The sequence below is a fragment of the Erythrolamprus reginae genome, chromosome 2 (genome assembly GCF_031021105.1).
Source record: "Erythrolamprus reginae isolate rEryReg1 chromosome 2, rEryReg1.hap1, whole genome shotgun sequence".
In the NCBI taxonomy this organism is placed as follows: Eukaryota; Metazoa; Chordata; class Lepidosauria; order Squamata; family Dipsadidae; genus Erythrolamprus; species Erythrolamprus reginae.
In genome coordinates this window covers 344,118,908-344,136,980 of record NC_091951.1, presented here as the reverse complement: position 1 = coordinate 344,136,980, position 18,073 = coordinate 344,118,908, and the positions used below count along the sequence as shown (strand labels likewise).

General features: G+C 41.7%; 1 protein-coding gene across 2 annotated transcripts in view; it reads left to right on the top strand.

The window, feature by feature from the left end:
* Positions 1 to 5,982: 5,982 nt before the first annotated feature.
* Positions 5,983 to 18,073, top strand: part of CTIF (cap binding complex dependent translation initiation factor) — a 217,360-nt gene continuing 205,269 nt past the window's right edge. The window contains exon 1 of one of the 2 annotated variants that reach the window (XM_070743583.1): positions 5,983 to 6,196. The gene's annotated coding sequence lies outside the window, so the exon portion shown is untranslated. The remainder of the gene's footprint in view (positions 6,197 to 18,073) is intronic. The other variant, XM_070743582.1, reaches the window with a different exon arrangement.

The window sequence follows — 18,073 nt, the reverse complement described above, 5'->3', positions numbered from 1 at the left end:
AATAGAGGACACCTTCGAGGAAATAGAATTAGAGAAAGAATAGAAGAGAGAATATAGGATAAAATAAATCAATGAGAGAATAGAAGAAAGATATAGGGATAGAAGAGAAGATATATGGGATATAGGAGAGACAATAGGACAGGGGTCGGAAGGCACTCTAGTGCACTTATGCACACCCCTTACTGACCTCTTAAGAATCTGGGGAGGTCAACTGTGGACAGTCTAAGGGTAAAGTGTTGGGTGTTAGGGGATGATACTACAGAGTCCGGTAATGAGTTCCACGCTTCAACAACTCTAAAGTCGTATTTTTTACAGTCAAGTTTGGAGCGGTTAATATTGAGCTTGAATCTGTTATGTGCTCTTGTGTTGTTGTGGTTGAAGCTGAAGTAGTCGTTGACAGGCAGGACATTGCAGCATATAATCTTGTGGGCAATACTTAGATCATGTTTAAGGCATCTTAGTTCTAAGCTTTCTAGGCCCAGGATTGTAAGTCTAGTTTCATACGGTATTCTGTTATGGGAGGAGGCGTGTAGGGCTCTTCTGCTGAAGTATTCTTGGACCTTTTCTAGGATGTTAATGTCTGAGATGCGATATGGGTTCCAAACAGATGAGCTGTATTCTAGGATGGGTCTGGCAAAAGTTTTGTATACTCTGGTAAGTAATGTGAGATTTCCAGAGCAGAAGCTATGTAGGATTATTTATTATTTATTTTTATTTATTTATTTATTCATTTGTCCAATACACAAATACATAGGAAGAAAAATAGACATGTAGTAATATATATAAGGGTAAAGTGAACTTAGAGGAGAGGATATATTAAAGAAAGAAAATATATATGATAAGTAAGAGAAAGGAAAGACAATTGGACAGAGGACGCAAGGCACACCAGTGCACGTATGTACGCCCCTTACTGGCCTCTTAGGAACCTGGAGAGGTCAATCGTGGAGAGTCTAAGGGAGAAGTGTTGGGGGTTAGGGGTTGACACAATTGAGTCCGGCAATGAGTTCCACGCTTCAATAACTCGATTGTTGAAATCATATTTTTTACAGTCAAGTTTGGAGCGGTTCGTATTAAGTTTGAATCTGTTGCGTGCTCTTGTGTTGTTGCAGTTGAAGCTGAAGTAGTCATTGACCGGTAGGACGTTGCAGCATATGATCTTGTGGGCAATGCTCAAATCGTGTTTTAGGCGCCGTAGTTCTAGGCTTTCTAGGCCCAGGATTGTTAGTCTATTTTGGTAGGATATTCTGATTAAGAGTAATTAATTAGATTAACTACTCTTGAAGCCTTCTTGCCAGTGTTGTTGCAGTGGGCTTTGGCACTGTCTTTCGTTCCCGTCAAGAAAGAAAACCCAACTTTCAGACTCGTGTGCAAGAGCTGGGAAGAGCTTGGAAAGCTCCGATTTCTGATCTGTGATCACCGCATTGCTGTTGCGGAAGATGAAGTCAGATCTTCCAGTGAGCAGATGACTCAGGCCTGGGCTCACATTGTTCCTGCTCTGTTGCCATTAAGTGCGCAGAGTTATGGTTGATGTGACAGTCGTAAATTAGCTCCGGCAGGGCACAGCTTATATGAATGTCTGAGGTCAGCAGCGAAGGAGAAAGAAAAACATGATAGTTAGCTAAGGCGAGTAGATCTCTCCTTGCTTCCTACTCTTACTTTCCCAGTAAGCTCCACCATAAAAATATTCACATGGATAGTCCTCGTCTTACAACAGTTTGTTGAGTGAATGTCCCAAAGCTATGACGGCACTGAAAAATGTGACTAAATGCTAAAGGTAGATAGAGACTTTTCTCAAATCAAACAAGTCAGTTTAGTCGTCTCAGGGAATTGTAGATTTTAGATATTGAGGACCTGTATACTGCACAACTCAAAAAGAGGGTTGTGAAGATATTTACTGACCCCTCACATCCTGGACATAAACTGTTTCAACTCCTACCTTCAAAACATTGCTACAGAGCACTGCACACCAAGACAACTAGACACAAGAACAGTTTTCCCCCAAAATGCCATCACTCTGCTAAACAAATAATTTCCTCAACGCTGTCAAACTGTTTACTAAGTCTGCACTACTATTATTATTTGTTTTTTCTCATCATTCCTATCACCCATCTCCTCCCACTTATGACTGTATCTTGTTGCTTGTATCCTTATGATTTTTATTAATATTGATTGTTTCTTCATTGATTATTTGACCCCTATGACAATCATTAAGTGTTTTACCATATGTTTCTTGACAAATCTATATTTTCTTTTATGTACACTGACAGCGTATGCACCAAGATGTATTCCTTGTGTGTCCAATCACACTTGGCCAATAATAATATTAGATTTGTATTCATTTATTTATTTATTTAGTTAGTTAGTTAGTTAGTTAGTTAGTTAGTTAGTTAGTCAGTCCAATACACAATGAGGGTTTTAGTGGGTATATATCTATATACACATAGTAAAATACATGCTGAAGGTTATAGAGGAGATACAGTAAAATATATCTAAGAAAGAATAGAAAAGAAGGTATAGTAATAGAACATATCAATGAAAGAATAGAAGAGATATAGGAATGGAAGAAAGGTATACGAGATATAGGAGAGCAATAGGACAGGGGACGGAAGGCACACTAGTGCACTTGTACTCGCCTCTTACTGACCTTACTGTACTCGCCCCTTACTGACCTCTTATCTTTAATTTTCATGGTCAATCTATTCATTTCTGCACAGTCCAAAATTGTCTTGAGTACTTCTCCTTCAGATGAGATTTCGGTATTCCGAATCCTAACTTTTTTCTCTCTCCTCTGCCAAGGAGTTGTGCAGCTTGCTGTTTTCCCGACAGCGTAGCAGAAGCAATTAACAGAATTGCTTAATGTAAGTAAGAATGGGGTGGTGAAGAAGAGACATGCATATCGTACAATTAAATGTGTCAGGAAAATAGACGGTGGCAGGGTGCCTGAACATAGGAAACTATCAGAGACAGACTGATCAATGCTACAATTACTGGAAAGGGTGGATTGCGATGTTGTGGTTCATTAGAATCCAGTTTGGAGAATCCCTGTACATGAATTTAAATTTCCCCACCTTTTATTGCATTTAACATAAGCTGGGTTTCCTTCTGAAATATGCTTACACAAGATTACCAATGCTTTCACTGGAATTTACGCAACCCATATTAAAACTAACCCATTATCTGGGTTCCAATCACACATTAGTCTAAATTAAGTTTGGCTATTCTGCTTAGTTTTAAAAACCAGCCAAGGTTGGCTGGGAGCTGCCAACCATGATGGCTATGTAAAATGTAATATTATTATCAAATTACAATTATCACAGGCAATTTTATGTTGCACTCATAAAAGGCAAAATAATCCCTGCCTCTTTCCAATCCTTCCTGTCTCCCTCCCTCCTTTCTCCCTCCCTCCCTCCCTCCCATCCTTCTTTCTTTCCTTCCCCCTCCTTTCTTTAATCCCCCTCTTCCCTCCCATCCTTCATTTCCAACCTACCTGATTCCCACCCTTCTTTCCTTCACCCTTTTACCTCCCATCTTTTTCTTTCCTCCCTCCCCCCCATACTTTCTTTCCTCCCTTCCTCCCATCCTTCTTTCTTTCCTTCCTTCCTCCCATCTTTCTCTTATTCCTTCCTCCCTCCTTCCGATCCTTCTTTATTACCTCTTTTCCTTCCTCCCATTCTTCTCTCTTTCCTCTCTCCCATCCTTCTTTCTTTCCTCCCTCTCTCCCATCCTTCTTTCTCTCCTCCCTCCCTCCCTCTTTCCGATCCTTCTTTATTACCTCTCTCCCTTCCTCCCATTCTTCTCTCTTTCCTCTCTCCCATCCTTCTTTCTTTACTCCCTTTCTCCCATCCTTCTTTCTTTCCTTCCTCCCTCCTTCCGATCCTTATTTATTACCTCTCTCCCTCCCTCCCTTCTCTTTCCTCCCTCCCTCCCTCCCATCTTTCTTTCTTTCTTTCCTCCCTCCCTCCCATCTTTCTTTCCTTCCTCCCTCCCTCCTTCAGATCCTTATTTATTACCTCTCTCCTTTCCTCCCTCCCATCCTTCTTTCTTTCCTCCCCCTCTCCCATCCTTCCTTTCCTCCCTCCCATCCTTCCTTTCCTCCCTCCCTCCCATCTTTCTTTCCTTCCTCCCTCCTTCAGATCCTTATTTATTACCCCTCCCTCCCATCCTTCTCTTTCCTCCCTCCCTCCCATCCTTCTTTCTTTTCTTTCTCCTTCCCATCCTTCTTTCCTTCATCCTTTCACCTCTCATCCTTTCTTTCCTCCCTCCCTCCCTCCCACCCTTCTTTCTTTCTTTCTTTCCTCCCTCCCATCTTTCTTTCTTTCCTTTCTTCCTCCCTCCCTCCCTCGGATCCTTCTTTATTTCCTCTCTCTCCCTCCCGCCCATCCTTCTTTCTTTCCTTCCTCCCTCTTTTCCAATTGAACAGCTGAACAACAGACTTTCCTTTTTCTTTTTTCTTAAAGCAGGTGAAATTGACAGAGTTTTGTCAATTTCCCCCTTTTAGCCAAATCTAAAAGAAAAACCGGGAAGGATTTTCCCTTCCTCCCGTCTTGGAAAACACACCAGGCGGGAAGGTGCGTGCGGCGTTCTAGCAGCGGCCGATGGAGGGAGACTCACACAAAAGATCTTTTTGCGAGAAGCTATCAAAAGGGACACACAACCCCAGAGGCTCCGGCTTCTTTTCCTAGGGTGGATGTGAAGTTGCCCTTCACAAAAAGCGAGGGAAACCTACCAATTACGGAATCTGGTGGTGTGTGGGGGGGAAATGTAGCCAAGAGCGAAGGCCGGGTCTTTCCCGTGGCCAAAATGAAGGATGGGAGCTGACATCCAGGCAAAGATCCCAGCCAGCTTCCTTTCCCACCCAGGATAAATCTTAAATGGCTTTTTTTCAGACGTTCTAATATTATATAGCGTACGTTTTAATTTTTCTTTTATTGTGAGCCGCCTGGAGTCCCTGGGGTATTGGGTGGCATGCAAATGGAAAGAAAGAAAGAGAGCGAGAGGGAGAGAAAGAAAGAACGATGGTAGGAAGGAAAGAAAGAAAAAGGAAAGAAAGAAAAAAGAAAGATGGCAGGAAGAAAGGCAGAAAGAAAGATGGAAGGAAGAAAAAAAGAAGAAAGATGGTAGGAAGGAAGGAAGGCAGAAAGAAAAGAAAGAAGAAAGATAGAATAGAATAAAATTATTTTATTGGCCAAGTGTGATTGGACACACAAGGAATTTGTCTTGGTGCAGATGCTCTCAGCGTACATAAAAGAAAAAGATACATTTGTCAAGATAATAGGATGGAAGGAAGAAAGGAAAGAAAGAAAAATGATGGTAGGAAGGAAGAAAAGCAGAAAGAAAGGAAAGAAAGATAGATGGTAGGAAGGAAGGAAGGAAGAAGGAAAGGAAGACAGGAAGAAAAGGAAGGAAGACAAAAAAGGATGGTAGGAAGGAAGGCAGAAAGAAAGGAAGAAAAATAAATAAATAATAAAATAATAAATAATAAAATAAACAGATAGATAGATAAATCGATAGATAGATAAGATAGATAGATATAGATAGATAGTTCTCTAAGAGGGGCAGCATACAAATCTAATAAATAATAATAATAATAATTATTATTATATATATATTAATTATTATTATTATAACTATTATTATTATTATTTTTATTATTACTATTACTTAGATAGACAGATAGAAGCTCAATCCAGGTTAATTTTGCCCTGGGGGCGCGCACAACAACCCCATCTGAGGAGCCACAATAAAAGAGGGAACCATCCCCCACCCCCCTCACACATCTTTCTCCAGACCGGTATAATGCAGCTCCCGCCTCCCTCCTCCTCCTTCCCGCCTTCCTCTTCCCCCCCTTCTCCCGGATGGAACTACAATTCCCAGGAGCCGCCGCGCGCCTCTCTCCCTATTTTTTTTTTTTAAACACAACCCCGACGCACGTGGCTTGGCCGGGCGGAGCCGGGCACGTCACATTCCTGCATTCTCCTCCCGTGTCAAGAGAGGAGCCCGGGATTGCGTCGGGACCGGGGCTGCTGCGGCTGCGGGGAAGAAGGGACGCCCCCACCCCACTCAATACATCATCACAACAGCCCGCCCTGCTCTCTCCCTTCGCTCCACCGGGCCCCATGTCCCTGCAGGGCGGCGTCTAATCCCGAGTCCTCGGAGCCCTCCAGCCGTCCTCTTCCTCCCGGGACTCTCGGCCAAGGTAAGGGGAAGGGGTCTCCCGCCCATCGCGGGGCTTGGGGGGGTCCGCAGGGGTGCAGAGCGAGCGCGGCAGCTGCGGCTCTTATTCGCGGGAGGGGGGGAGGTTTTTTGGGGAGGGGGGGCTCTGCGCGCGATCCTATAAGACGGAGTGGGGGCGCCGTCGATCCCGCTCTTTTCTCTCCCTCCGTTCTCCGTTGCGCTGCGAGGCTCCCCTCGTCCACCTACCGACCCCATCCACTGTGTTGTCGTGGCTCGGGCGGGGCGGGGCGGGCGGCGCGGCTTCCCTTTGTTTTGCGGCCGCCGCGGGGAGACAAAAAGTTGCGGCCTCTTTGGGATCGCTTCCCTTTTGGACGCAGGTGCCGGGGAAAAGCAGGAAGCTTTCCGATCGGGGGAGGGACGGAGAGGGGTGGAGAGAAAGAGGCCGCGCAGCCCCCCCTCCTCCAACACCTCCAGCCTTCCTCCTCCTCTTCTTCCTCCTCTTTCATTTTGATTTGCTTTGCTTTGATTTAATTTGCTTTTTTTAAAAGAATCGCTCTTCTGGGGGGGGAGTCTTCTTTCTCTCCCCCCCTCCCCAAACCACCAACCAACCCTTGCGATTCTGGGCATGCCCTATCGCCTGTGTTTTTTATTATAATAATAATAATAATAATAATAATTATTATTATTATTATTATTATTTAAAAATAATAATAAAAACAACAACAACAATAATAACAACAATAATAAATAGTATTATATTATTATTATTATTATTATCATCATCATCATCAATATCATCATTATATTATTATATTCACAAGAAACAGTCTAGGACTGTACAGGACATTTTCATATGATGCATGCAGATCCTATTATTATCATCAACATCATCATTATATTATTATTATATTCACAAGAAACAGTAATACACGTCTAGGACTAGGTGCATTTTCATATGATGCATGCAGATCCTATCATCATCACAAAAAACAGTAATACACACAGCAAACAAGATTTATATACTGGATTTCATATCACAACATCACAGGTCGAACACTTCCCAAGCGTCTAGGACTGTGTGATGTATTTTCGTATGATGCGCACAGATATTGTTGTTATTTATTGATTGATTGATTGAATGACTGATTTGATTCGACTTCTATGCCGCCCAATCCCATAGGACTCAGGACATCTCACAACAATGCACATATAATTCAATAATAAAAAGATCTCAAATATCAATAATAAACTATTAAAACCCCCATTATAAAACCCCAAACTGAAACTATGAAACCCCGTTATAAAACCCATAGATCAAATCTATCAAACAGCCTACGTACCAATCAAACATAGCTTGGCTATTATTATCATTATTATTCACAAAAACAGTAATACGCAGCAAATGAGATTGATATGCTGGATTTCGTATCACAACATCACAAGTCAAACATTTCCGAAGCATCTAGGACTGTGCAATGTATTTTTGCATGGATGATATTAGTATTATTATTAGTATTATTATTAGTATTAGTATGCAGCTTATTCCTGAGGGACTCAGGGCGTCTAGACCTCTCTTCATCCCTTCTCTCTCTCTCTCTCTGCAAATCAGTCTCGCTTTCTCTGCTTCTTTTCTCCTCCTTGCCAGCCCTCCTCTGCGGAAACCGGGCAAAAAATCATCAGCTGGTTTGGTTAGTTGGTTGGCTGGTTGGTTAGGCCTGGCGGAGGTCAGCCTAGGAGATAAGAAAAGGCCTCCTTCCAAAGCACAAAAGATCCTCCATCCTCCGGTGGAGGGAGGCAAGGAGAGAAAGAGGTGGAGTGATGCACAGCCTGGTCATTCTCCCGACTGCCCCCCCCCCCAAAAAAAAATCCCCCACACAGATTTCCACCTTGCAAAGGATTGGTGCTGCGATGGACGGGGGCATCTTTCCTTTGGCTGGGTTGTTGTTTTAAATTCTGCAAATTCTTGAGAAAAGTGTCGGATTAGTTGGAAGGCTTATGCTTGAAATTGCATGATTGTTTTGGGTTTTTTTTAGAAGGATCTGCCTCGTACATCGAGATGGGATGCTCAGATTTTCTCTCTGGGTGTGTGTGTAAATCTCTCTTTGTGATCTTTATTTTTTTTAAAAACCAGCTTTCTCTTCCCCAGGCAATGTCTTGAGGTCAGGCAACCCCTCTGCTCTCCTCTTCATGCCATTAGATTACGTGTTCCTAGACCATTGTAATCCCTTTCGGTTTTCTCAGAGGCCCTGGGTGGGTTTTTTTGTGTTCTTGTTTTGGCGCTGATTTCCCTGTCCAGTTCTACACATGGAGCATTGCAAGGATTGCAATGGCTCTGAGCTGGTTTGCAAGGTCTGGAGGTTGTATTTTGCTAAAGGAGCACATTATACAAAGGAATATGCATATATATATATATATATATATCAAAAATATATTATTATTATTATTATTATTATTATTATTATTATTATTATTATTATTAGATTTGTATGCCGCCCCTCTCCGAAGACTTAAGGGAACACTTAAACAACACAATATAACTCCAAGTAAATCAAACTTCTGTGAAATCAAATTGTCCACTTAGGCAGCAACACTGATTGACAATCAATTTCTCATGCTGTTGTGCACATTCAACTTTGTACAGAACAAAGTATTCAATGAGAATATTTCATTCATTCAGATCTATGATGTATTCTTTGAGTATTTTTTTGACATATATATATTTCCAAAAGCATGTGACATACACATACATACATACATACATACATACATACATACATACATACAAGGACACCTCTACGTAGGAACTTAATTTGTTCTGTGACCAGGTTCTTAAGTAGAAAAGTTTGTAAGAAGAAGCAATTTTTTCCCATAGGAATCAATGTAAAAGCAAATAATGCATGTGATTGGGAAAAACACAGGGAGGGTGGAGGCCCTGTTTCCTCCTAGAGGGACCCCATGGAGGCTTCTCCCCGCCTTTTGCAGCCCTGTTTCCTCCCAGGAGATTCCTAGAGAGGCCCCATGGAGACTTCTCCCTGCCTTTTCCGACCCTCTTTCCTCCCAGGAGATTCCTAGAGAGGCCCCACGGAGACTTCTCCCTGCCTTTTCCGACCCTCTTTCCTCCCAGGAGATTCCTAAAGAGGCCCCATGGAGACTTCTCCCTGCCTTTTCCGGCCCTGTTTCCTCCCAGGAGATTCCTAGAGAGGCTCCACGGAGGCTTCTCCCTGCCTTTTCCAGTTATAGTTTCGGAGGCAAAGGCTGCAAGTTCAAGTCACAGTGAGGGTATTGCTAGCTGATGAGGCCATAACAAGGCTGAAATAGATTTATCCTAGTCTCAGCAAAAACATGTGACACATACAGAATATAGTTTTTCGGCTATGAATAAATTAACTGCCTTGGAAATGGCCCTGGGTTGGGCCGAGAGGCAAAAAGCAAACCGTGATGCTCCTTCAATGTACCAGGGTGATTTGACACAAAAAACATTATACTTGTATGTATGCATACATATGTATGTATGCGTGTGTGTGTGTGTGTATACATACATGTGTGTGTGGGTGTTACTATAGCTCTATTTTGGGCTTATTTGCCTTCATCACATACATACATACATACATACATATTTACAACAGCACGAAGCTTACAACTTCAACCTGATGATGGTGAATGTGATTTCACTGAAACGTGGCATAGACATTCAAAATATTACACGGGGCAAAACCCGAACTCAGAACAATATATATTGTTGAAGGGACTGGATACTGTAGCCTAGAAGATAATTCTCTGCCTTACAAGGCAAAGGTTGCAGGTTCAAGTCCCAGTGGGTATGGCTAACTGATGAGGCCAAAATAAGGCCGAAATAGATCTATCCTAGTCTCCCTTAATTTTCAAATTCAGCAAAAAAACCCGTTATATATATATATATATATATATATATATATATATATATATATATATATATACACACATATACATATACATACACACACACACACACACTGTATATATATGTTTTTTGTGTCAAAAACGTGACATATATATATGATGAAGGCAAATAAGCCCAAAATAGATCTATAGTAACACACACACACGTATGTATGTATGTATACACATATATACATACATACATACATACATACATACATACATACATACATACATACACATAGAAGGCTAGTAGCTTAGATATGCCTGCCTAGACTCCTTGGTTATTAAATGCAGATTTTAAAAAAATTATAATACCTGGGTTTAATGCTCCGGCTGTTCTAACTGATCCACGGATGTTGTGATTTTCATGTGCCGCTACGAATGTGCAAGAGAAGCTTATCTGAGCTATAGCTGTTTACAAGGGAATGGTTTGCATATTCGGTGTGGTGTTTATACAGGGATATAAAATGGAAACTGGCAACCCACCCCACACACATGCAGTCGGTTTTTTGGATGGCAAAACCTTTTCCTTTTTAATATCCTTCCGGCAGGAGATGCTTTGCTATTCTATCTTCCCACCCGGGCTGGAGATAACTCTTGACGAGGGCTGTCAAAAGTGAGAGGTCTTGCTAAGAGAAAGCAAATTCGGAGCATTTAGTGCTCTCTTGTGGTGACATGTCACGCAATCCTCTGCATGTGCATTTTGACAGGCGGGTGGCAAGATTGCAAGGGCCGGTTGAGGGATGGATGCATGCATGCATAGGTGCATAGATGGATGATAGCTAGATGATAGATGGATAGTTGGATGGATAGATGGATGGATGGATGGATTGGATGGATTGAACCAACATTGCATATCTGACATCAACACAATGGAGAGAGTCCAGAAATATTTCACAAGAAGAGTCCTTCACTCCTCTTCTCACAACAAAATTCCTTACTCCACCAGACTTGAAATTATTGGTTTAGACAACTTACAACTCCGTCGTCTCCGTTCCGACTTAATTATAGTTCATAAAATCATATACCAAAATGTCCTACCTGTTAACGACTATTTCACCTTCAACCGCAACAACACACGAACACGAAATCGATTTAAGCTAAATGTCAACCGCTCCAAACTTGACTGCAAGAAATACGACTTCAGCAACAGAATAATCAACGCCTGGAATGCACTACCTGACTTTGTGGTTTCTACTCCTAACCCCAAAACCTTTAACCTTAGACTAACTACAATTGACCTCTCCCCCTTTCTAAGAGGTCTGTAAGGGGCGTGCATAAGCGTACCATTGTGCCTACCTGTCCTATTGTCTACTTTTTATCATTACTTATCTAATGTTTTATATGTACAAATTATCTCCCTATAATTGTTTAATTAATAAATAAAATAAAATAAATTTATATGCCACCCCTCTCCAAGGATTCAGAGCGGCTCACAGCATATCAAAAGAAATAGCAAATACAGTGGTACCTCTACCTAAGAACGCCTTAAGAACATTTCTAGATAAGAATCGGGTGGTCAAGATTTTTTTGCCTCTTCTTAAGAACCCGAACCTTGAAAAAATTCCCAGGAAATTTGAGAGCGGCACAAAGGCCCGGCCAGTTTCCTGCCATTCCCACTGGGTTTCTCTCTCTGGCACAGTGTATGGGAGGCAGCCTTACGGCGAGTGTATGGGAGGCGGGTGCTCCTCCTCACCGCCTCAAAGTCCCTCTTTTTTTTTTTTAAGCCTTAAAGTTTTGGGTTTTTTAAAATTCCCCTCACCTCACCTTCTTCCTTCGGCAGCGACTGTCCTCCTCTTCTTCCTCCTCCTCCCCCCACCCGAATTCCGAGCTTTTATTTCTTTCCTAATGGGTTTGCACGCCTTATTTGCTTTTACTTTGATTCCTATGAGAAAAATAGCTTCTACTTACAAACTTTTCTACTTAAGAACCTGATCACAGAACGAATTAAGTTCTTAAGTAGAAATCTAAAAATCCAATTCATATGACTAAAAGACTTTAAAAAGCTCCAATATAGTTTAAAAACATTCCCGGGGCGTGGTCCATTTTCCCGTTATAATTCTGGTAAATGCCCCTCGGATCTTATTCTCCGCAGCCCCTTCCTTCATCCATCTTTCCCTATCATGTAACCACGTCTGAATTTTTCTTCCCCTTAGTCGTGGGAAAGACGGAGGGCTTCAGAAAGCTCCAAACGTGAACACGAGGGTGAGATTGTCTTGCTAGATCTTCTTGCTAGATCTTCTGGGGGATGCATTAGAAAAATAGAAGTCTGACGGCAGAAAAAGACCTCATGGTCCATCTAGTCTGCCCTTATACTATTTCCTGTATTTTATCTTACAGTGGATATATGTTTATCCCAGGCATGTTTAAATTCAGTTACTGTGGATTTACCAAGCACGTCTGCTGGAAGTTTGTTCCAAGGGTCTACTACTCTTTCAGTGAAATAATATTTTATCACGTTGCTTTTGATCTTTCCCCCAACTAACTTCAGATTTTGTCCCCTTGTTCTTGTGTTCACTTTCCTATTAAAAACACTTCCCTCCTGGACCTTATTTAACCCTTTAGCATATTTAAATGTTTCGATCCTGTCCCCCCTTTTCCTTCTGTCCTCCAGACTATACAGATTGAGTTCATTAAGTCTTTCCTGATATGTTTTATGCTTAAGAACTTCCACCGTTCTTGTAGCCCGTCTTTGGACCCGTTCAATTTTGTCAATATCTTTTTGTAGGTGAGGTCTGCAGAAATGAACACAGTATTCCAAATGTGGTCTCACCAGCGCTCTATATAGTGGGATCACAGTCTCCCTCTTCATGCTTGTTATACCTCTAGCTATAGCTAGAAAGGGGACAGTCGCTTCCCTTCCAACCTCACCCTATTCTCTGCCTCCATCCTTCCTTCGGTCTAACCCGGTTGTTTTTTTTTTTAAAGATCTTTGCAGCTGAATGCATAGCTCATCCCAAAAGCTGTCCCTTGCCTTAATTTAAAAGATGCTTCTCCTGGCAGCAGCCTGGAGTTCATAAATTTCCAAAAGGCTTAGCATTGGATCCCAAGGTAGGCTAATTTTTTAGCAGGCCGGTGAGCCTGCAAAACATTTCAAGCATGGCTGCCTAGAATTAAAATGAAAACCAATCGCTTGGATCTCTATCCTCACTACTCGTACCGACTTTGCCTCAATCTCGGTTGTTGCGGTTGGAAAATCAGACACATTCGTGGGGGTTTAGTATATAAAAAAGGAACTTGGAAGTATCTTGATAGGGGGGACATGATCGAAACATTTAAATATGTTAAAGGGTTAAGTAAGGTCCAGGAGGGAAGTGTTTTTAATAGGAAAGTGAACACAAGAATAAGGGGACACAATCTGAAGTTAGTTGGGGGAAAGATCAAAAGCAACGTGAGAAAATATTATTTTATTGAAAGAGTAGTAGATCCTTGGAACAAACTTCCAGCAGACGTGGTTGGTAAATCCACAGGAACTGAATTTAAACATGCCTGGGATAAACATATATCCATCCTAAGATAAAATACAGGAAATAGTATAAGGGCAGACTAGATTGGCCATGAGGTCTTTTTCTGCCGTCAGTCTTCTATGTTTCTATTGCTTTTCCTCTTTGTATGCAACTGCACTCTTTGTGAGGACTAGAAACTTGTTCAAAACCAGTTTTTCTGAATTGATTTTTATTTATTTATTATTATTATTATTATTATTATTATTATTATTATTATTATTTTGCTAATCTGTATTTGTGGCATGTCCATGGAGGATTTGCCTTGTGCCAAAGCAGAAATTTTAAAAATGGGCATTATAGGCAACCAGAAAAGCATTCTAACTTAAATAACTTATTTTTTAAATAACTTTGGCCCTAGTTTTATGTTTCGGTTTCCCTTTGTTGTATTTTGTATTTTTATCTTTGTAATCCACCCTGAGTCTACCGAGAAAGGCGGCATTGAAATCCAAACAAATAATAATTCACCCATCTCCTCCCACTTATGACTGTATGACTGTAACTGTTGCTTGTATCCATAAGATTTCTATTAATATTGTTTCCTTATTTGCTTATTTGATCCCTATGACAATCATTAAGTGTTGTACCTCATGTTTCTTGATGAATGTGTTCAGTTCTGGAGACCTCACCTACAAAAAGATATTGACAAAATTGAATGGGTCCAAAGACGGGCTACAAGAATGGTGGAAGGTCTTAAGCATAAAATGTATCAGGAAAGACTGAATGAACTCAATCTGTATAGTCTGGAGGACAGAAGGAAAAGGGGGGACATGGTCGAAACATTTAAATATGTTAAAGGGTTACCGTAAATAAGGTTCAGGAGGGAAGTGTTTTTAATAGGAAAGTGAACACAAGAACAAGGGAACACAATCTGAAGTTAGTTGGGGGAAAGATCAAAAGCAACATGAGAAAATATTATTTTACTGAAAGAGTAGTAGATCCTTGGAACAAACTTCCAGCAGACGTGTTTGGTAAATCCACAGTAACTGAATTTAAACATGCCTGGGATAAACATATATCCATCCTAAGATAAAAATACAGGAAATAATATAAGGGCAGAGTGGATGGACCATGAGGTCTTTTTCTGCCATCAGTCTTCTGTGTTTCTAATGCATATTTTCTTTTATGTACACTGAGAGCATATGCACCAAAGGCAAAATCCTTGTGTGTCCAATCACACTTGGCCAATAAAGAATTCTATAATAATTCTTCTGTGTGTGACAATAGCAAGAAAACCAGTTCAGTCAACTTGATTAAATTTAAACTAGGTGATTGCATCTGATAATTTTCAATTTAGTATTTATCTTTTTAAGGAAATTACCATTAGCCTTATATTACATTTAAGCTGAGACAAGGATACCAGTATGTGAAATTGATCTAAAACAAGCCACTCTTGTTAAAAATTCTGGTTAAACAACTTTTACATGTTCATAGTAATCTAATTGTATCAAGGTTCTAATTTATAAATAAAGAATCAGGTTGCTAATTCTTTGTTTTAGCTGTCGGCTTGTTTGTTGTTTTGTTTTTGCAAAACTATAACAAGTAATTTGTGCACAAAAGACAATTTAGGTTCATTTCCTTCTGGAGGGAAACCAGAGATATATTGCTTATTTACAGAACCATTGTACCATAAATACATTGGCCAAAGTTCAGACAGATATTTGGGACAGCTGATAATTGCGTAATAGAAACATAGAAGATTGACAGCAGAAAAAGACATGGTCCATCTACTCTGCTCTTATACTATTTCCTGTATTTTATCTTAGGATGGATATATGTTTATCCCAGGCATGTTTAGATTCAGTTACTGTGGATTTATCAACCACGTCTGCTAGAAGTTTGTTCCAAGCATCTATTACTCTTTCAATAAAATATTTTCTCACGTTGCTTCTGATCTTTCCCCCAACTAACCTTAGATTGTGCTCCCTTGTTGTTGTGTTCACTTTCCTATTAAAAACACTTCCCTCCTGAACCTTATTTAACACTTTAACATATTTAAATGTTTCGATCCTGTCCCCCCTTTTCCTTCTGTCCTCCAGACTATACAGATTGAGTTCATGAAGTCTTTCCTGATACGTTTTATGCTTAAGACCTTCCACCATTTTTGTAGCCTGTCTTTGGACCCGTTCAATTTTATCCATATCTTTTTGTAGGTGAGGTCTCCAGAACTGAACACAGTATTCCAAATGTGGTCTCACCAGCATTCTATATAGCGGGATCACCATCTCCTTCTTCCTGCTTGTTATACCTCTAGCTATGCAGGCAAGCATTCGACTTGCTTTCCCTACCGCCTGACCGCACTGTTCACCCATTTGATGGTAATGATACAGGTACCGTAGTTCTGGACATCGGATCAGAATTTCCATTGCTAAGCAGGACAGCTGCACCCTATTTTACGGCCTCTTGTATCACAAATCACTTTAGTTAAGTGAATCATGAGGTTGTTAAGTGAATCTGGCTTCCATCCATTGACTTTGCTTGTCAGAAGCCAGCTGGAAAGATGACAAAGTGTGGCCATATGTCCTTGGCACAGCACAACTATCATAAATACTTGCCACTTGCCAAGGGCCTGAATTTTGATCAGGTGACCAAGTTTAAGTTTAATTGGATTTGTATGCTGCCCCTCTCCGAGGACTCGGGGCGGCTCACAGCATATACAAAGAGACAATAATAAATCAATCCAATTAATATACATAAAAACAATCCTTAAAAACTCTAATTTTAAATACTTCCATTAACATTCATTCAACAAATCATACTAAAAAACATTCATTGGTCAGGGGGAAGATCTAGTAACCTAGGGGATTGGTTTCCAATCCCTTAATTATCTTGGTTGCTCTTTTTTGCACCTTTTCCAGAGTTTCAATGTCTCTTTTGAAGTACTGTATTCAGTTCTGGTCACCACACTTCAAAAGAGACATTGAAACCCTGGAGAAGGTGCAGAAAAGAGCAACCAAGATGATTAAGGGATTGGAAACCAAGACTTACGAAGAGAGACTGTGGGAACTGGGCATGGATAGCCTAGAGAAAAGGAGGGCCAGAGCGGACATGATAGCAGTCTACAAGTATACGAGGGGATGTCACAGAGAGGAGGGGATCACTTTATTCTTCAGGGCACCAGAGGGCCGGACGAGGAACAACGGCTGGAAGCTGACCAAGGAGAGATTCAACATGGAGATAAGGAGGAACTTCCTGACGGTCAGAGCGATCAACCAATGGAACAACCTACCAGCGGACGTTGTGAACTCCAACACTGTGGACATTTTTAAGAGAAGATTGAACTGCCACTTGACTGGTGTACTATAGGGTTCCTGCTTGGGCAGGGGGTTGAACTCGATGGCCTTCATGGTCCCTTTCAACTCTAACAATCAATCAGTCAATCAATAAATAAACTCTTTCGGAAGACAAGGCGGATGGGGGCAGTGCGAATCTACGGGGGGAGCTGATTCCAGAGGGCTGGGGCCCCCACAGAAAAGGCTCTTCCCCAGGTCCTGCCAGCTGACATTGGTCGACGGGACCCTAAGAAGACCAACTCTGTGGGACCTCACTGACCGCTGGGATTCATGCGGTGGAAGGCCGTCTCAGAGATAGTCTGGTCCTATGCCATGTAGGGCATACTGCAAAGGCTGTGCTGTATAACTTTGATTATTAAAGGAATGGTTGTAAATCAAGGACTGCCTGCACTTCCTGGAAAAACTCAAAAAACCATTTGTGGCTGGGAGACTCATGATAATTCTGGGAGTCGGTGTTTAGATTGGTATGGTAGCAGTAGTGAGTTGTACCCAGTGCTGGCCACATTATAGTGTGGTAGCAGAAATGGCGATTCACACACATCTCCCCATGCCCGACGCGTGCGCCCATGCGAGATTCGGCTTCTTCACATGCGCTGAAAGCAACATCTTGCACGAGGTCGCTTGCATGTGAGAGATTTTGCCATTTTTCGGTGTCTTTTTGCTTCCGCGCATGCGCAGAAGGCGAATTTCACACCAACGCATGTGCTTCTGCGCACATCGGTCTCTGGAAGCACACCTGTAGCACCGGAGATGAGAAACCCTACACTGTATGGTAGGTAGATAGGGAGGGAGGGAAGGAAGAAGAAAGAAAAGAAAGAGAAAGAAAGAATAAAATGCCCATGTAACACAAACACTCCACAGTCTGCATTGGTTGCCGATCAGTTTCCAGTCACAATTCAAAGTGTTGGTTATCACCTATAAAGCCCTTCATGGCACTGGACCAGGGTATCTACGAGACTGCCTTCTGCCGCACGAATCCCAGCGACTGGTTAGGTCCCACAGAGTGGGCCTTCTCCCTGTCCCGTCAACAAAACAATGTCGTTTGGCGGGGCCCAGTGGAAGAGCCTTCTCTGTGGCAGCCCCGGCCCTCTGGAACCAACTCCCCCCGGAGATTAGAATTGCCCCCACCCTCCTTGCCTTTCGTAAACTCCTTAAAACCCACCTCTGTCGTCAAGCGTGGGG